Source organism: Octopus bimaculoides, chromosome 1, assembly GCF_046866305.1.
Source record: "Octopus bimaculoides isolate indiv1 chromosome 1, ASM4686630v1, whole genome shotgun sequence".
Classification (NCBI taxonomy): Eukaryota; Metazoa; Mollusca; class Cephalopoda; order Octopoda; family Octopodidae; genus Octopus; species Octopus bimaculoides.
In genome coordinates, this window is record NC_142928.1 from 36,159,800 (window position 1) to 36,181,428 (window position 21,629).

The window sequence follows — 21,629 nt, forward strand, 5'->3', positions numbered from 1 at the left end:
TTAAGAGTTGGTACAAGCTCACTGTTGTAAGTTTGAGCTGCACTTCATATGTAGTTCATTTGCTTACAATGATCACTTATATGAATTCCTGTTATTGAGTGTAGCTCAATTAAAGATGATGTTGTTTATCCTCTCATTCTTTATGTATACTCTGTAAAACTAAGTTTTTAAGGGGGTGCTCCTACAACTCATGAGGTTATACAGTGTAAGATAAATACCTATAAATACCTCCTTATAACCCCTGATATTCTTTTAAGGACTGGTGTTTAGTTCCAATTTCATGGTATCAAGTGTATCAGGAATAAATTTTTCCTTCAATAGGATGTCAGTCTATTGTAGATTACATTCCCAAGTGATCAAGGACATACTCTCTCTCTTTTACTTGTTTCAGTCATTTGACTGCGGCCATGCTGGAGCACCACCTTTAGTCGAGCAAATCGACCCCAGGACTTATTCTTTGTAAGCCTAGTACTTATTCGACCGGTCTCTTTTTGCCGAACCGCTAAGTCACGGGGACGTAAACACACCAGCATCGGTTGTCAAACACACATAGATATATATATATACATATATACGACAGGCTTCTTTCAGTTTCCGTCTACCAAATCCACTCACAAGGCCCAAGGCTATAGTAGAAGACACTTGCCCAAGGTGCCACGCAGTGGGACTGAACTCGGAACCATGTGGTTGACATGAAGACAGTTGAAAATAAACTGCTTCATTCATAAGCAAAAAAAAAAAAAAAAAAAAAAGCCAGCATTGAATTTGAACTAATGGCTCTTTAGTTCTCTAGTTCATTTTAGATTCACAATTGAGACCATGCTGGAGCACCTGTGAACAGATAGTTGACTAACTATCCATTCAGCTATTCCACTTCTGTAAAAGTTTATTGGGCTTTTATCCTTTCTTTTACTTGTTTGTTATTGGACTGTAGTCATGTGGGTGCTCTGCCATAAAGGGTTTAAAAAATAAAAAAAATGTGCCCTTTTAAAGCCTAGCCAGGCTCACGGGCCCAGTTTCCTTGTTTCAATGGCGTATGTGTTCCCCAGCTGGACAGGACGCCAGTCCATCACAGTGTTACTCATTTTTGCCAGCTGAGTAGACTGGAGCAACGTGAAATGAAGTGTTTTGCTCAAGAACACAACGCGTCACCTGGTCCAGGAATTGAAACCACAATCTTACGATCATGATGCTGACACCCTAACCACTAAGCCACGTGCCTCCACCATAAAGGGTTTAGTTGAACAGATTGACTCCAGTACTTACTTTTAAGTCTGGTGGTTACTCTATCAGCCTTTTTTGCTGAATCACTTATAGGGTTATAAACAAACCAACACCAGTTGTCAAGTGGTGGTAGTGTGGGGCAAACGCAGACTTACATGCACACACACATATTTATATAATAGGTTTCCACACAGTTTCTGTCTACTAAATTCACTCACAAGGTATTACTCAGCCCAGACCACTTGCCCAAAGTGCTGTATAGTGAAACTGAACCCAAAACCATGTGGTTGGAAAGCAAGCTTCTTAACCACACAGCCACACCCGTTCGTCTATTAATTAATTTTAATCAGGTTTCAGATGTTGTTAAATTTTGAGATAACTAGTTAGATCAATAACTGTAGAGAGCATAAAACCTTATTTACAGAATGCCACAGTGTTGAGATTAACAGGTGAATATAATGCTGTTGTGCAGACCCTTTATCTAATCCATACCAGCATGGAAAAGAGCACTCTTCACCATCACCACCATCACCATAAGGAAGATGGTAGAGGTGGTTGATGGTAATGATAATGTATGCATTCTTGAGAAAAGCAAGTTAAAGCTAGGGAGTAAGTTAGCTATATAAACTTATATTTTTATTTCTCTCTGTTTACTGTAATCAGGAGGAAGATGAGTCATTGTTGCTGCTTTTGCTAATAATAATATTGGTCTTGTTATTTTACTGAGTTTCAAAACTATTTCTTACATAAGCATTGGAATCTGAAATTGTGTGGATCTTGCATTGGAATCTGAAGTGGATCTTGGACTTAGCTCAGCAGAAACTATACTTAAATGCAGCAAGCTGGCAGAATCGTTAGCATGCCAGGCGAAATGCTTCGCGGTATTTTGTCTGCTGTTATGTTCTGAGTTCAAATTCCACCGAGCTCGACTTGGCCTTTCATCCTTTCGGGGTCGATAAATTAAGTACCAGTTATGCACTGGGGTCGATGTAATCGACTTAATCCCTTTTGTCTGTCCTTGTTTGTCCCCTCTATGTTTAGCCCCTTGTGGGCAATAAAGAAATAAGAAACTATACTTAAATACTGTCTGCCTTCTCTGCCAGATTTTAATAATAACTTTCTATTAGGTAAGAAGTTTGCTTCTCAGCCACATGGTTCTGGATTCAGTTCCACTGTGTGGCACCTTCCTTGCTCTTCCTGGACAAAGGAAGGCAGCAAAACAATCTTCACAATGGATTTAACCAATAGCTGGATCTGTTCTGCACACAACAGCAGCTGTTCAACAGGTCAGCAATGCTTGGACATAGAATCAGTGTATGCAGAATGGTCTCATTTTCTTTGCTTGCATCTTCAGTCATTCCCAGTTGACAGCATTTCCATATATGTAGAATTTATGTTTATCCATCAATGCCTCTTCACTTCACCATAGAACCGCTAGGTCAGGGATTTCGGCGATCTTACGGTACAAGTCCTAAATATTGGCCTTTTCCGTAAAAAGTGTTGGAGAGAAACAGGGAAAAGACGTTATAAAAGCGAAAGACATACAGAGAGCGTGATTTATTTTGAAGGGTTTAGGGTTAGGGAATTCTGTCCGTAACCCTAACCCTAAACACTAACCCTAACCCTAAAACCCTAACCCTGACACTAAAACCCTAACCCTAACACCGTAGTGAAGATCGTGCGGGTGTTACGGAAAAGGCTGATATTTAGGACTCGTACCGTAAGATCGTCGAGATTTCTGGAAGTTATCCATAGTCCTTGTGCTGAAAGTCTCCAGGAACAAATCTGCCAGATGATTATTGTCAATGCACACAATTTCCACATGAATGTCGTTATTGCTCATCCCCCACCACTAGGATTCTGAAATGTCTGATAAGGGTGTTTACTTGGTGCTTGCAGTGTGGGTATATTATCTGAGGTTCTTACTGTGAAATGGGATGTGATATGACTTGTTAATGGTGATGATTATGCTTAATTACTCTTTATAGTGTTTTGTGTTTTACATTAAATACAAATGTTTGCTTATTTTCTATTTTCCTGCAGCTTATTATTTTTTTAAATTTCATTATTCAGTTGTTTGATGCTGAGTTTATTTTCGTTGTGTATATATTGCATTTGATGTTTTTCCCCCCTCCATGAGGTTGGCTATTTCTGGTCTGTGGTAATAGTGGTTATATGTTTTGATGTTGCCTTGTGGGATATATGTACTTTTTTTTTTTTTTTTTTAGATGTGTCTATAATTATTTTGTTGAATATGTGTTCTGCAGTGTTTCTCTGTTGGTAATTATTGTAGTATTGCTGAATTCTGAGCAATCTTTATCCAGTTACTTGATGGAACTTGTTTCTTTGTGCTTTTTTGAAATTTGTAAAAGTGTTTTTGTTTTCTTCATTTGTGTGTGAATATCTTGCGGTAATTGGTATGTACTTTGAAGAAAGTTGGGAAATTGTTTGGCAAGTGATGGTGATAGCTATTGTGTGGTAGTCAAGAGTTGTAGTTGTTTATCAAGTGTCTGGTGTGTGTGGATGTGCTTGTGTTTGCATCATCATCATCATAATCATTTGATGTCCATTTTCCAAGCTGGTATGTGTTGGATGGTTTGACTGAATCTGATGAGCTATAGAACTGCACTGAGCTCCTGTGCTTCTATGGCTGGATGCCCTTCCTAAAGCTAACCACTTTACAGAGTGTAATGGTTGCTTTTTACATGCCGCCAACACTAGTGAGATCACCTGCAAGACAAAAGAATAAGAAAGGAGAAAATAGTCTCCTCAACTATTAGGGGGGAAGGAGGGGCAGTGGTTCTATGCCAGGTGTTGAGAAGTTAAAGTGTGATAGAGGGACAAGCCCGGGTGTCTTGTTATAGAAGCTACCCTGCAATGGGTGGGAATAGCTGGAAAGGAGATAGAGATGGTAGTAACAGGATGCCAGAGCATCTCACAATACAAAAGGGTGGATATGAGAGGATACAGACAATGTATGATGAGGAAGAGGGGAGAGCAATGGATCAATAGATGGTTAGAGATAGAAGTATAGGTAAATTTAATGAGTGATGAACAAAGGTGGAGGTGTCATTGATGAGAAATACCAGTATGTTGATGTAATTTGTTTAGGATGTAAAGGAAGTCTAGCTGAGATACTACATCACCTCTCTTGTTATCTAGCTGTACTATATAAAAACCAGGTGTTGAAATGCATTGAAGTTTCCTCTAATGATGTCTTTTTTTTTTTGTGAGAATGCTAAAGTGCTGTAGCTGGCAGATGTAATCTGAGATGGTCGATGTGGTGAAAAATGGCATAGATATATTTATTAATACACTTTGCTTGGTTAGTTTTTATTTTGAAAGTTTTGCATTTTTAATGTAGTCATTCACTGTTAGTTTATGAATGTCATTTGTTATATTTTTATATTGAATACACACTTTTACATGTTGTTAGACCAAAGGATCTTGCTAGTTCGATTTTGGCATAATTTGGAATTGTGAACGAATTATGTTCTGGTAGTAAGAATATTCCTTGGATTATTGCTATATGAATATTGTAAGTTATGATAAAATCTTTTAGTTCCATGAAGGTGTTTTTAATGATGTTAATGTCATCATCATCATCATCATTACTTGATTTCTATGCTGGGATAATTAGACAAGTCATCACAGTCCAAGTCAGTTCTTATTTGGAGTTACTGTTCACCTAGACTGGTCACAAGACCTTGTTTTACTTTTATTTACAATTTGTTAGAGAAGTGGGGAGACTTGGTTTCTATGATTGCATTCCCTTCCTAATGCCAAACACTTAACATAAGTGTACTTTATACATTTTATTGTGGCACCAACACTAGAGAAGTTGCCATGTCCTTAATGAAACTAAGGAACTGTTGTCCCCATGTCTCTCTACCTGCTCATTGACACTAGTGCGGTTGCTGCTTCGTATCCCGATTCGCGAGTCCTCGCCACTCTGTAATGTATACTTTTTACTCAAGGTGATGTGGCTGAGGAGGTGAACAGAAGAGAGGCTTGCAAAATTGTTTTAGATTCTATACTTTATATAAACTTTTTAGTTTTTGTGTATGAACTGTATATTTTAAACCTGCAACGTTGTGACATTGGGAAGGTATATAGCAACGGTATATTTTGTTTTTGTCGCTGTTGTTGTTTACTGTTAGTGTTATCGTTATTTTTCTTGTGAAGGCGTGTTTTTCTGGATTGTTTAGATGTGTCTGGTCATGATAGAGGGTCGTCGTCGTCATGGTAGAAGTGGTGGTGGTGACATTGATAGGTCATTGTTGTCGTAATGGTTGTTGTTAGTTAAACCTATATCAGCCTTGATTGACAAGACTTACGGTTAACAACTTAATAGCCATGGCCATCTCGTCTTTTCCAGGCAGTTTCTATAGAGTTACAGCGTTCAACATATCCATTATTTTGAAACGACATGGGGTGATCTGATGCAGATCTAGCTGCTGTTTTTAACAGGTCGAGGCACCCTCGTTTGCTCGTAATAGTAGTGCTAGTAGCTAGTCGCCGCCGTAGTAGTAGTAGTAGTTGCAAAAGCGGTGGTGGTAGTAATGGCAGAACGTCATAATAGTAGTAGTAGAAGTGGAAATGGTAGGTCGTCGTAATAGTAGTAGTAGTAGCGGCAGCAGCAGCAGCAGCAGCAGCAAAAGGCGATGAAGGTTAGCAAGGCTTGATACTCTTGGTCGCCGCTTCTATTTCCTACTCTTACTGCTCCCCGCTACGATATGCCGGCTTCTTTGGTTTGTTTGCTGCTACCACTTCTGATGCCACTCCAGCTGTCTGTCTGCCTCTTGTAAATGTACTATAGGGCCTAAATCAGCCTACCAGCCAGCTAGCCAGCCGGCCGACAAGTGCTACCACCATTTCTCTATTTAACCTAACTGTAGCTCCACCAGCACCCTTTCCGAAACTGCTGGATCTGCGCTTGGAACATACTACTGATGTGCAATCGAAAAACTATCTCCGCTGATTTAATAGACTACTTTGCTACAGATTCATATCTGCTGCTTTCTCCTGTTTATTTTCCTTATTTTGCAACCTTTGTAAAATAAGCTTCACTCCGAAGGTAGATATATATACACACGGATTATATATATAACTGTATTGTTTTGTATATTATTGCATTGTTATATTTTTATATTCATCTTTGCATTGCTATCTATTTATATTCATCATTGCATTATTTATGTATATTTATATATTATCGTAGTGTTTTACACACACACACATTTGATGTTGCATCGGTCTATTCCTTTCCCATTATGTTTTCTGATATTTATTTGTAATTAATGCATGCTATTTGTACTCTTATACAACGCAATTTTCATATTACTATCTATATTGGTTTGCCTTCGCCATACCTCGGTTTGCAGGTATTTATATTGTACGCAACGATAATAATTTAATATTTATGGCAATGATTCATTTTAGTAATCACGAAAACGGTCCATTTAACAAAACCTTATAATTGAGCTTTTCCCTACATTATTTGGGTAGATGGAAAGAAACTCAGCATACATGAACAGCTAAAGGACAAACTCTGAAGCTGTCCAAACTACTGCCAAGTGTATATGATGCTTTCTCGACTCAATGTCAACCCCACCCCTGTTTCCTTACACACACACACACATATTTATATATATATATATATATATATATATATATATATATATATATATATATATATATATATATATCCCATTGGGGGCTAATGTTTCCTACTAAAGATGTGTTCCCTGGTCATAGCCCTCCCCTCAAAACCCTTTCGGTATGCCAGGCAGCTACAAGCATAGACTGGTTGGGGGTAGACGACGGCACCACAGCAGTCTGTGCGTACCAGGTTTTCAATTTGCTTGGTTACCTACCCCAGCCTTTTTATGCTAGACTCAGCTCTACTGATGTCTGCCAAACAACAAAGGCAAATTACTTTTAAGGCAAAAATGTTTCCTTTCCTGATTGATGTCTCTTTGATGTAGTAGTAGTAGTAGTAGTAGTAGTAGCCGTGTGTGTGTGTGTGTGTGTGTGTGTGTGTGTACACATTTTTGCATACCAACCATCTTTCTTCGTAAATTAACAGATTGCTTGCTTTTATATGTATGTAAATGTCGACATTTTACCCTTTTACACCCACCCACGTATGTGTGCATTCATTACCATTTGTGTGTGTATGTTGTGGAAAAAAAAATTTTGCTTGCTTATGTGTATGTATATATGTGTGTGTATGCTAACATTCATTTGGTTGTGTTTGCCTCGGAGTGTGTGGGTGTGCGCGCAAATGTCGACACAGATACAGACACACACATATATTTACATTCACATCGGTCTATTTCCAAGCGCCTACAATACTGTTGCTTCTATGCATTACTCAAACTTAGGAAATTGCCAGTGGGTAACGAGGTTTTTTTTTTTTTTTTTAACAGAGAGATAGTTTTTTTAAATATTTTCAGTTACTAATTAATGTTATTTATTATCTGTCTGATTAGTTTTAATCGAAATTGCAGCTGAAATAAAAACAAAAGGCATCTTCAGTTGTTTTCATGTGATAATAATTATTATTTTGTTTGAAAAGAAAGGGAAATAAAAACTTAAGACGATAAGCCTTTTTATTTTTTGTTATGAAAATTCAGCAGATTTTTATATATTTATAAATGGGTTTCTTTTTACAGATTTATAGAAATTTGAGATTTCGTGATATGCATGCCTTTCCCCGTGTCAAATATGGCGACAAATACTCATTTTCTACTTTAAACACAAGGCCATACATGTATGGATCGGTCGTATAGTCAACTGAATCGACTCCTGTAGATTGTCTGGTATTTTATTTTAACACTCATGGAAGGCGGAAAGACAAAAATCAGCTCCTGGGATTCGAACTTACTTTGTATAATAACATGGTTATACATATCGATTTCTGACATTATTGTATGCTACGTTTTAAGGGAAGGGGAAATAGTCGATTAAATCAACTTCAGTACTTGACTGATACTTTATTGACCCTTGAAGGGTAAAAGACAAATTTCACTGTAGATATTGACATCTATTAAAGTTCAGTATTTTCAGCGCTTTCTATATTATTCTAGTGAATTATTTCTATCCCTTGCCTTTTACTTTCATACCTTATCTATAGAATCAGTTCCCAGGTCACTGATCATAAATATCTTCAAAAGACGAAGATTGAGATTTTATCCTCTATCTGTCTCTTCCACATAAACTACATTGATTGCAACTTAAACGATTTAACATACTGTATAAATACCTTATCCAAATCTTGACATTTTACTCCCTTTTTCTTTCATCATCCTTATTACATCTCAACTTCATAAAAATTAAAAAAACCAAAAACCTTGTGCTAAAATCCATTGTCTAATAATTTTTCTTTCCAAAAACTGTCCATGATTTAAATACAAGTGCAAAGGTTCAAAGTGAGATAATCAACCACATTGTCCTCACAAGTGTGGAAGGACTTGGAAAAGCTATGGACACCATCACTTATTTTTAGACTTTAAAAAAAAGTGGGGAGGGACACTGTTACATACAACCTCCAGCATGTCACCAAAGTGTAACAGCTGTAAGTCTGCCATAGTGGGGTTATTGCAATTCAGGATCAGAGGTTTGAAGACAAATGTTTAAAAGTGTGGTCTATTGACTTGTGTATGTACACAACTCCTACAAAAATGTATCAGTCTTTGCTTTACTTGGACTTTATTGGTGTTGTGGAGAGTAAAGATTGCTGTATGGGAACAGTGAATCATCCACATTATTTTGTCAAGTTTATCATTATATAACCCTAGGTGGGCTCTGATTGAGTAGACAATTAATGAAAGGCTTCAAGCCATGTTCATTCCATCTTATCAGATATATTTTATCTCAGGCTTCAATATCCAATATGTTCTTCTTTTTGTCTAGTAAGACAGGCTATGATTTGAGAGAGATTTGGTTGCTATTTCTATCAGGTGAGTGTTGAGTGTCATTTTATCCTGGATTTGCTTTTTGGTGAGAATACTCCAATTTAGCTGAAACTGTTCTCAATGTCACATTGAACAACAGTACTGATAGATGAGTTACATCAATTCAACATTATAGCTTTTCAAGATTGTTTTCTCTCTCACCTTATTATCATATTAATAAGAGCTAGAAGCACATGGGATATAATGCATTATTTATTAGTTGCATACCTTAAAAGGTTTCATTCTGCTGAAGTTAATTTATACTTCCATTTTACCAGCATTCATATAATAAATATATGTTGTAATATTCATATGATAAACATATGATTGGCTTTGGGTAAACAGGACAATTATACCCTTTATTCCTAACTACAAACTAAGAAGGGAAGCTTTGTTTTGCAGAAATTATAACCTTAACCTGTGCATTTCATGTATGTGGTTCCTTTTATAATGTAACAATCCTGATCTTCGCTATATTGTTATAGGAATACAACCTGTTGATTTATTTTTATCTCTGAAGTAGAGACAAGAGAGTTGTCTGTGTGTTGAAAAGAAATGATATATGACTATGAATTTACTTTATGTAATGCTAATCTAAATCTCATCTCTGTATTGTGATTAGATGAAATACAGTATTCAGCTAAAGTATAAAAGTCACCAATTGTTGAATGAGTCTTGTCAGTTTAAACCAGCTGACCTAAGACCTGAAGTGTAACTAGTCAGATATTCAGTGGCAACACACTATTTCTCCATTTGTCATTATCTTTTGTCTGTTACTTGCTTCAGTCATTGGGCTGGGCCATGCTGGAGCGTTGCTTCGAAGGATTTTAGTGAATGTGAATTGACCCCCAGTACTTATTTTTTTATAAGCTTGGTACTTATTCTATCAGTCCATTTTGCTGAACCGCTAAGTTATGGGGACTGTAAATACATCAACACCAGTTGTCATGCAGCTTTCACGCGTGTGCAAACACACACACACACACACACACACACACACACACTTTTCATTTACCAAATCCACTCACAAGGTTTTGGTTGGCCTGAAACTATAGTAGAAGACACTTGCTCAGGGAAACATGTGGCCGGGAAGCAAACTTCTTACCACACAGCCATGCCTAATTTAAAAATAAAAAACAATTTATCACATCATTTATCTTTATGATTCCAGAGAAAATGAAAGTTTATTTTAACCCATAAATTTCAATCAGCATTCAGCTTATTTAGTTTGCTATTGTGGTTGCTCTTATAGAAATTTAATGTTGCATTTCAAATTGAACTGATAGAATGGCTTCACCTCAAATTGACTTGAGATTTGATACTCCTGTTGGGAACTTATCCATGAAGACTGTGTCATGGACAAATTTAATGGAGCAGTTTTTATCTCATTCAGTATATGGTTCCACATCAAAAATACTTTTCCATTCAAACCATAATCACGTTGCCAAGTACACACACACACACACACACACACACACACACACACACACACACACTAGTTTCCATATATGAAAAATCATGTTATAGTGTTAGATTTTTTGTTGCTATTTGTTACATGGCAATTTTCTTGAAATATGATTGTGTATGTGTACACATACGCACACACATGTACACACACTCTTTTCAATACATGAAAAATCATGTTATTGTGATAGCTGTTTTTTATTTGTGCCTATTGTCACATGATATTTTTCTCAACATAGTAACCAGTAGCATATAGCAGTAAATATAGTAATTATATGCATGCAAGGACAAGGAGCATATGCATGCATGCACACATTCAATATTAGCATGTCACATGACTACATGTTTGCTTACTAAAATGTGAGGAATAGTCATAAATAAAGTTATGATTTTAATATTTTAATAGAAAATTAACAAAAAGACATGAGTTGACCAGTGTTTTTTTTTCTATGACTAATTTTCATTAAGCATATTTTTCATTTAAATAAAAAAAAAAATTATCTGTACATGTTGTGTTTGATTAACATGAATGTAAATCAATGTTTACCTACCATATAGGTGACATTGGGACATAGCCTTTGTGATATTATTGTGATAAACAATATCAACTATTTTTGGTGAACTAGAACTAGAACAGAACTTCTTTTTTAATGTATATGGCACAGGCATTGCTGTGTGCTTCCCAATCACATCATTCCTGATTCACTCCCACTGGTGGCCAAGGTGCCACCCAGTGGCACCCTGGGCATGTGTCTTCTACTATAGCCCTGGGTCAACTAAAGCTTTGCGAGTGCATTTGGTAGAAGGAAACTGAAAGAAACTAGGTGTGTGTGTGTGTGTGTGCATGCATGCGTGCATGTATGTTACTGTCTCCTGGCCTTGATGTTGTATCATCATCATCATCATCATCATCGTTTAACGTCCGCTTTCCATGCTAGCATGGGTTGGACGATTTGACTGAGGACTGGTGAAACCGGATGGCAACACCAGGCTCCAGTCTGATTTGGCAGAGTTTCTACAGCTGGATGCCCTTCCTAACGCCAACCACTCAGAGAGTGTAGTATGATATTTGTAAATGAGTGTCAATGTCATGCAAGCAGTGTCCATTTCCAGTCTTCCATGAAAGCATGTTTGGTCATGGGAAAATAATTACCTTACTTGGAAATAGGGGGAGGGTTGGTGACAGGAAGGGCATCTAGCCATTGGAAATCCATCTCAACAAATACCATCCAAGCCATGTAAGCTTGGAATAAGTGAATGCTAAAACAGTGGTGATGATGACTGGAATAATGAATAATGAAAACACTATGGTTAGGGACGATTGAAGCTAACTTGAGAGTTTCTATTAGCTGTATCAGTTGTATTCCAGCTAAATAGTGAATGGTTTTTAGACATCTAACTGCACCAGTAGGCAATCAATACACATACAAAGGAAATAGTATTGTTACACTAAATACATATTCTGTACTCATGAGTAACACAGCTAAAGCATACAGATTTGCTACAAATAATGTCTTATCATCTCTAATACCCCTTCATGGTAACCACACACCTATAGCATTACCAAAACTATATCTCAGTGGCTAGGTTTTCACTTTTTTAGTGTTACCCTCTTCAGATACTTCAGCCTTGAAGAATTGCTGATACTCCAAAAAAGAAATACAAGCACTTGCATATTTGGGTTGGCACTAATTACAAGCATTCATTACTCATCCCTCCCCACTCCACCAAATGCCATCTGGATTATTAGCAGACTTTCATCAACACTAATTTGCTGATTTTCTTTTTCTCTCTTTCTCTCTCTTCAACTGGTATTGCAACTACTTTGTTCCTCTAAATCATCAAAATGCATGATGCTCGTATCAAAAGCCTTGTTATGCTTCCATTTCTCTTATTTCTACCTACATATTGTCTTACTGACCAAAACCTACACTAAATACTTGACACTACCTTTTCTTCCCAGATTTACCATTATCTGGAATTTTCCCCCTGCATATTTTCCTTGTGAAGTAGAACATCAGACAAATTAACTTCATCAATTTCACATGTCAATGACGGTACCTTTATCATCCAAATTGTCTTCAAATCACACTCTACCATTCTCAAAAGAAAAACAAAAAACAATATATTGGATAATATAGTCTGAAATACTCCTAAAAAGATGCGATGGACATGGGTGGATTTCCTCTAATCATAGGTTTACTCAATCAGAACTGAATTGAGGCTAAACAACAAATACCATCTCATAAATTTGAGTGAGTCTTCAAAGATAATGGGTGCTGTCCATCTTTTTTGAATGAGCTGCTTGTATTTTAGGAACAAGGCCAACAATTTTGAAGTAAGGGGGTTAGTTGATTACATCAACCCCAAGTACTTCATTCTATTAACTCCTGCAAAATGAAAGCCAAGTTGACCTTGGTAGGATTTGAATTCTGATTTACTTCCACCAACTGGTGATAGTATAAGTCTAAGTGTGTCTTTGTTATCAGCCGATAGTTCAAGCATTCAAGCTATACTTGATGCAAAAAGCTTTACTGAAAATGCTCAAGTAAAACAGTAAACTCCAGGAAAACAAATGATTGCTTGCATCAGCAAATAATAATCAGAAAAAATAAATTTTGTGGTTGATAATTCACTGAAGGAAGCACAACTCAGTATTAGTCAGTTGATTACAATGCTGAGTGACAGTTGTGCCAGAGTTTTATCAGCAGTCTGTTAGGTTTTGGATACAGAAGTTGTAGAAAGAAGATATTAAAAAAACAAGAGCACAAACCTCTGCCAATGCAACACCGTCTTCTCAATAATTAGCCAGAGATGATTTTTAAAATGAGAATATCTGAAATAAACTCAACTGCTCTCACAAATGAGAATACTAAAAATGAACCTGACCGCTCTCAAAAATTAAGTTTAAAAAAAAAAAAAACAGGAAAAATAATCCAGAATCCTTGTCCAGTACCAGGTCGATCCCAAAATCTAATCAATTCATGTCAGTCACGAGGCCAAACATCCCTGAAAGTTTCATCCAAATCCATCCAGTGGTTCTTGAGATATCTTGTCCACAGACAAACAAACATACATAACTGAAAACAATACCTCTGCCTTCACTTAGATGGAGGTAAAAAAGATCCAGTTCAAAGATTTGCTACCTTGCTTGCAATGGTTTCTTCATATTCAGGGCATTAAATTATCTTGTTTATCTTGCAAAAAGACTTTCCAGTATCGGAGTATGGGCCCTGTTTTTCTACCATATAATACTTATAATTGCAATGAGGAATCAAAAGCTTATATTAATCTCTGGCATTGTTTGTATGGATAGTGACTTTGCTTTTATTCAGCGCACAATGTTAAGACAGTGACAAGACACAAATTCATAAGCATGCATACAACACATACAATGTCATTGAGGGAAACTCTTCCATGCTTGCATGGATCAGACAGAATTTGTCGAGGCAGATTTTCTGCAGTTGGATGCTCTTGCTGTTGCCAATCCTCACCTGTTTTTAAGCAAGGTAACATTTCTCCATGGCTGGTTATGTTCTCATGGAAAACTGAAAGTAAGAGATACCACTTATAAAGTGAAGATGTATCTTTTAACTTATACTTGTTTCAGTCATTAGAATGTGGCCATGCTGGAGCACCACTATGGAGAATTTTTGAATGAATTTACCCTGGTACTTAATTTTGTTAAGCCTGGTACCTATTCTATTGATCTTTTTTGCCAAACTGCTACATTACAGAGATGTAAACACACCAACACCAGTTGTCAAGTGGTGGTGGGGAAACGCACGAAGGCACGTATACACACACATATAAATACATATGATGAGCTTCTTTCAGTTTCCATCTACCAAATCCACTCATCAGACTTTGATCAGTCCAAGGCTATAGTAGAAGACACTTGCCCAAGGTGCCACACAGTGGAACTGAACCCAGAACCATGTGGATGGGAAACAGGCTTCTTAACCACACATCCATGCTGTTTTGATCAGCCTGGGACTATAATAGAAGACACCCAAGGTGCACCCACATAACAGGACTGAACCTGAAACCACATGGTTGGGAAGCAAACTTCTTAACCATACTCCCATACCTGCACATATTCAAACATTAAAAGTTAAAATTCCAAAAGTAGAGCACATTAATGTAACAATATTCTTTTCTTTCATTTCAGTTTGCCAAGTTAGATTCGGTTTTTAACTTTTGACAATGCTAGCATCTATAAAATGTTTACATGTACACCCACACACCCACCTTGTTTTACTTTTCATGTGTCATTCCATGTAAATTACTTTATATATTGTTAGTGTGTCTGTGTGCAAACAAAAGTCCCGAGGAATTTGTTTTGAATAAACTCATTCATTCATTTTGCAGTTGTTTTCCATGCTTTCATCGGTTGGTTTGATTGAAGCTTATTTGAGGCACCATTTTACAGCTTTTCCTGTCATCAGCTCTTATCTGTTTTTCATGCAGAGGATTCTTTTTTATTCCATTAGTCCTCAAAAGTGCAGGAAAACCATAACAGTTGGAATGTTAACATTAGTATGTGCATGTGTGTGGGTGCATACAAACACACCCGCACATGCACATATGCATACATGCATGCACACACATTCACGATTGGCGTCCATATGGTTTTTGTCTACCATTTTCACTCACAAGGCATTTGTTGACCCAAGGCTCTAATAGAAGAAAGACAGTTGTCCGAGGTGGTGTCATGTAGTGAGATAGAACTTTGAATTCATGTGTTTGCAAAGCAAACTCCACATTTACATAACCATGCTTGATGTGTATGTGAAATCATGTACATTATGTTTAATAAGCATATTTAGTGTTGTTATGAAATATTTAGGCATGACTATGTGGTAAGAAGCTTGCTTCTCAACCACATGGTTCTGGGTTCAGTCCCACGGCATGGCATCTTGGGCAAGTGTCTTCTACTATAGCCTCAGGCCGACCAAAGCCTTGTAAATGGATTTAGTAGATGGAAACTGAAAGAAACCCACCATATATATATATATATATATATATATGTGTGTGTTGTGGAAGGATACCCCCCCCCCCCCCAAGTGACTGAAAGTGGACCGTCTCATTGCTATAAAACAACTGTGAGCAATTGGCAGTTTGTGTTGGTAGCAGTTCACTGTGGGCCTTTGATATAGAGCATTCAGTCTCATGTAATAGTAATGTGTTATGTATATATTTTCCTCCCTACTACTTTGTTATATTATCCAATACAAGGATATATATATATCATCATCATTGTTTAACGTCCGCTTTCCATGCTAGCATGGGTTGGACAATTTGACTGAGGACTGGCGAACCAGATAGCTGCACCAGGCTCCAATCTGATCTGGCAGAGTTTCTACAGCTGGACACCCTTCCTAACGCCAACCACTCCTAGGGCCAGTCAGGCGGTACTGGCAACAGCCACGCTCAAATGGTGTTTTTTTTACATGTCACCTGTACAGGAGCCAATCCAGCGGCACTGGCAATGATCTCACTCGAATGTTTTTTCACATGCCACCGGCACAAGTGCCAGTAAGGCGACACTGGTAACAATCACGCTCAAATGGTGCTATTTACGTGCCACCGGCACGGAAGTCAGACAGCTGCTCTGGCATATATATATATATATATATATATATATATATATATATATATATATATATATATATCCATATGTTTGTGTCTGTTTTTATTCCCCCATTATCGCTTGACAACTGGTGTTGGTGTATTTATGTCCCCGTAACTTAGCAGTTTGGCAAAGAGAACGATAGAATAAGTACTAGGCTTAAAAATAAGTCCTGGGGTGGAATTATTTGACCAAAAACACTTCAAAGTAGTGCTCCAGCATGGCTGCAGTCAAATGACTGAAACAAGTAAAAGAATAAAAGAATATGAAATGATTCCAGCAGTGGTTCTCAACCATCTTTAATCTACAGACTCTTTTGATTTCTATTTTATGTTGGTTGACCCCCATAACTTTTCAATGTTTAAAAGCTAAGTTTATAGATACTTCTTTTAAAGTTCCTATTTTGTTTATCACACATTAACTTGTGTAGGTTGAGCTGTGTAAAATGTCAAGGAAAGAAACCTATCCATTCCTTGCAATACACACATCTAAAGTAAAATTTTTTCATGGATCCAATTTATTATTTTGCTTATAAAATCTTATATGGATCCCCCAAATCTTATACAGACCCTAGTTGAGAACCACTGGATTACAGAATCTTTGGTAGCATGAGAGATCAGCCCACTAAGTCTCATTGTAGTCTACTTACTTCAACTACTCGCTACCTAAGTTAATGAAGAGTAAATTTCTTTGTGAAAAATATTAATAAATTATTAGTGATGTAATGTCATTTACATGAACAAGTTTCATGAGCAGGTTTTACAACCTTGTTTTAAAGAAATGTACAGGTGCGAGTGTGATTGTGTGGTTAGGAACTAGCTTCCCAATCACATCCTCCTGAGTTCAGTCCCACTGAGTGAAACCTTGAGCAAGTGTCTTCTTCTATAGCCTCAGGCTGACCCAGGCTTTGTGAGTGAATTTGGTAGATGGAAACTGAAAGAAACCCATAATATATGTGTGTGTCTTCGTATCTGTTTTTGTCCCCCACTGCTGCTTAACAATTGGTGTTGGTGTGTTTTACAGACATCCCTGTAACATTACCAGAATGTATTGAGAATGAATAGATGCTGTTTTCTGCATGTACCCCATGAATTATTAAAGCTGTTGGTATTTCTGTTAATTAAACCCAGTCATTGGACCTGGCGTAGTAAATCACATTACACCTTAAACAGATTGTTTACATTTTTGTTAAGATTTACTCTTAGCAACTTTGGTGACTGGAAATGGAGGTAAGTGACTCCGGTGAATCTTACGGCAAAATAAGTGTCAGTTGCTCACTTTATGCTTAGCTACTGAAGATTGTGGCCTGCTTACAGTACATTTTCATATACAAACTGAATATATGTTTATTAAACACTGTATGTGATTTCATAAGCGCATATTTGTGTGTGTGTGTGTGTGTGTGTGTGTGTGTGTGTGTGTGTGTGTGTGTGTGTGTGCATATATATATATATATATATATATACACACACACATACACACACCACGTAATAAATAATGAGAAGGTGATATTAACTTGATAGTAATATAAAAAGTTAGACCAGTCAAGTTAAAGTTTGCTTTTCCTATATTTATCTTTTTCGTTTTGTTACTAAGGGATTATTTCCACTTGAAGGAATACAGATCTATTTTGTTTGTGTATAAATAAATTATTAGCATTGCTTGTGAGTGACTTAAAGAAAGTAGACAGAAAGGTCAATGCTCTTCTCTTTACATCACACAGCAGCACTTGACAAACTTACTGACAATGATAACTCTGTGTTTTCTCCATAGATATCAATATCAGTGAGTGCTGGCTAATGGAATGTTGTTAAAGGCTTTTATGATATGCCATAATCAAATTTTTTATTTTATTTATTTTATTTATTTGTTAGGTTTCATTCAGGCTGACAGTTTTATGAAAGACAGCGCTAACTGCGATTATTATTTCTTGTAAAATTAATTTTGAAAGAATAAAAAATTTGGAAGGATTTAATAAAACAGCTAGCATCTTCATTATTAAATTTGTGTTTGGAACAGAACGTAGCAAAAGAGCTTTCGCATAGGATATTAGTAGGAAATTTTTATTTAAATATAAACATGTTAAAACCAGTTGTTTTGTAATATAAAACTAGAACTCTGGCAAATTGGTAACAAAAGAGTTAAAGAATTACATGAAACATATATGTGAAGAAAGTCTCTTTTATAAAAAAACTCCATTTGACTGTGACTTTTTGCTCAATGTATATTACCCTTGTAATTTATTGATAGACTTTGTTTTCATGTGGTTCTTTCCAATTGTCAGTGGTGGGAATACAATTAGTTCTTAATCCTTTTAGTTAGGGTACTATACAACATATGTGAAGCTGTGTAGCTTGTGGTTAGGCTGTTGCACTCAAGATCACCAGATAGTGGGTTCAATTCCCTGATCAGGTGGCATGTTGTGTTCTTGAGAGCGAAACACATCATTTCACATTGCTCCAGTCTCCTTTCTGATCAGGGAGGAATGTTGGCCTGCTTGCCTAGCCAGCAGCATGGATGCAAAAGTGCATTGTGACCAGTGATGTGTTACAATATCTGATAGCCTCGTTGGTCACGGCCCATGTTTCACTGCCATGTAGCATGGCTGTTCATACACAATATCTATATCTATATTGCTGAGTTTGTGAGTGTGTGTGTGTGTGTTGCATCTATAGAAATCCACACCTTACAAGATAGCAATCTGGGAGTCGCACCAATTGGATTCCTCATGGTTGAAAATGCCCGGAATCGGTTATTTGTTTTTTTTTTTTTTTCGGTGCTTCCTAACACGTGAATTTTTGCATTAAAAATAATTTTAAACCATAAATTCTAACAAGTTTCAAGTCGCCATTATTTGCAAACATGAGTTCAGTCCCCTTCTAGCGACGATGTAAAGAGAGAGAGAGCGTGAACTGCACAAGCTTTAAGCTTATATAAAAATACCATTATTATTATTTACAGGATTGTAACATACGCCACCCTATAATAAAGCCATTCGCACCAAAAGCATATATGTATATATATGCTTACTATAGCCTCAGGCTGAACAAAATCTTGAGTGGATTTCTTACTCGGAAACTGAGAGAAGACTGTCGTATATATGTGTATATTTGTATATGTGTGTGCCTGTATCTTGGGTTTCTACCCCCACCATTGCTTGACAACTGATGTTGCTGTGTTTACATTCCTGTAACTTAGCGGTTTGGTAAAAGACACTGACACAATGAGTACTAGGCTTACAAAGAATAAACCCTGTGGTTGATTTCTTCGACGAACGGCGGTGCTCCACCATGGCCGCAGTCACATGACAGAAACAAGTAAAGGAATAAAATCTATGCCATTTTCATCCCGAGCAAGGCCGAGTATCTCTGCTAGTATATATATATAGTATGTGTTTGTTTAACATATATGTATATATATATATATAGTATGTGTTTGTATAACATACGTACCTCACATTTATCTTGTGACTGCTTTGTGACCTCACTGGTGTTGGTGCCACATAAAAAGCACCCAGTGCATTCTGTTTGGTGGATGGTGCTAGGAAGGGTATCCAGCCATAAAAACCACGCCAAAGCAGTTATAGAACCTGGTGGAAACCTCTGGCTCATCTGTTCTTGTCAAACCATCCAACCTATGCCAGTATAGGAAAGGGGATGTTAAATCATGATGATGATAAACATGCACATGTGTTGTATATATGTGTGTGTGTGTCATGTGCATGTGCATCTGTGAGTGTTTATATAATATTTCTCTTCAGTCAAACTCTCATTGACACTTTTAGTTCCACTTGGAAAAGAAGTGAGGGTGAAGAGTGGAGATCCCTCTCTCTCTCTCCTTCCCTCCTTCCCCCTCTCTCCAGTCATCATCATCCTCGTCATCAACAGCATTTAATGGCCATTTTCCATACTGGCATTGGCTGGATGGCTTCACAGGAATTTGCAAGGCCAGCGGCTGCACCAGGTCCCATAGCCTGTTTTGGCTTGGTTTCTACAGTTGGATGCCCTTCCTAACACCAACTTCTCTACAGAGTGTACTGGGTGCTTTTTACATGGCAGCAGCACCAGTGCTTTTTATGTGGCGCCATCATCCACACCGATGTTTTTCATATGGTACCTTGGTTTTAGTATCTCAGTTCTGTTGTGGGTGGGTCTTCTCGAGTACAGCAGTGTGCCACATATCTCAATTCTCTGTTATCTCCTTTGTGAATTTCTCAAAAAGTAACTCTGGCAAAAATGGTTAGAGTGAAAGGACCTACTCTAAGCTTGCACCTATAGATTGGAGAACAATTGTTAGATGAGGCCTTCATGCTTAGAGTGGTCTCAAATCTGTAGTGTTCCTTGATTGACTCTAGTTGAAGGCTTTTCTATTATCAGTAGGACTGCATTATAAATGTGTTCATATATTTTGTGTATTATGTATACTTTTATCTCATTTCTCCATTCCTTTCCTTTTTTTTCCCTCATCTTTTATGTAAACCCCACACAAATTGTAATCTGTCCTTGTAATGTCTCCCTCATCTAATGCTGCGATGGCAACTTAAAGAAATTATTAAGATTCAACAAAATGACAAAATGCTTTATTGAAACAACAGGCACTAAATTAGTATACAGTAGCATTCTGTTAGTATGCAACAGCATTAATTAGTATGCAACATCAATTTGTATCTAATTAATGTAATTTGTTCCACATTTTCCTTGATCATGTGGTTATTTAGAATTATTTTGTATCAGCAGAATTATTCACACATTTAAAAACTGCAAATTTTTGGTTTGATGACAAAAATAAAAATAAATATATAATGGAATAGAAAGGAATAGAAGAGTAACAGTAGAACCCCCAAAAAACAAACTAAACTTACAAAAGACCTTTATAACCTCCCCCTTTCTTTGGAATCAGAGGGCGGTGGTGGGGAAAGGATGGGGATATAAGTATTTACCCCATATATATATATATATATATATATAAATAGTAAATGAGTAAATGCATATATACGTACAGGTATGTGCATACCGACATCCACCTGTATGTATAGGTGCATATCTGGGTACAGGACATTGCAAACAAAACGTAGACGATATTCATTCATTCATTCAAGCTGGCTGTTGGGGAGGTATATTTAATTTTTGAACTGGGTTTAAAAATAAACCTGCCTAACCCTGTTCAGGTTATTTGGTACAGTTTTTTTTACCAGGAAGAGATTTCCTCTGCCTGTTTGTTTGTCATAGGACAATCTCTGCACCTGACTGTGTGCTAATGTTTTCTGTCAGTCACTATTGTACTGGGGAAATAAAGTTGCAAATACTCTACTGACTTGTTAGATTTGCTTGAGATCTCCGAGGTTTTTTTTT

At 37.0% G+C, this 21,629-nt stretch overlaps 1 protein-coding gene across 12 annotated transcripts in view; it reads left to right on the plus strand.

Moving 5' to 3' along the window:
- Positions 1–21,629, plus strand: part of LOC106878978 (uncharacterized) — a 198,143-nt gene that overhangs the window by 133,442 nt on the left and 43,072 nt on the right. Inside the window, exon 1 of one of the 12 annotated variants that reach the window (XM_089350387.1) lies at positions 5,472–6,301. The exons of 10 other annotated variants lie outside the window; for them this stretch is intronic. The gene's annotated coding sequence lies outside the window, so the exon portion shown is untranslated. Of the gene's footprint in view, positions 1–5,471; positions 6,302–21,629 lie in introns of those variants that run through there. One more of the 12 variants, XM_089350392.1, reaches the window with a different exon arrangement.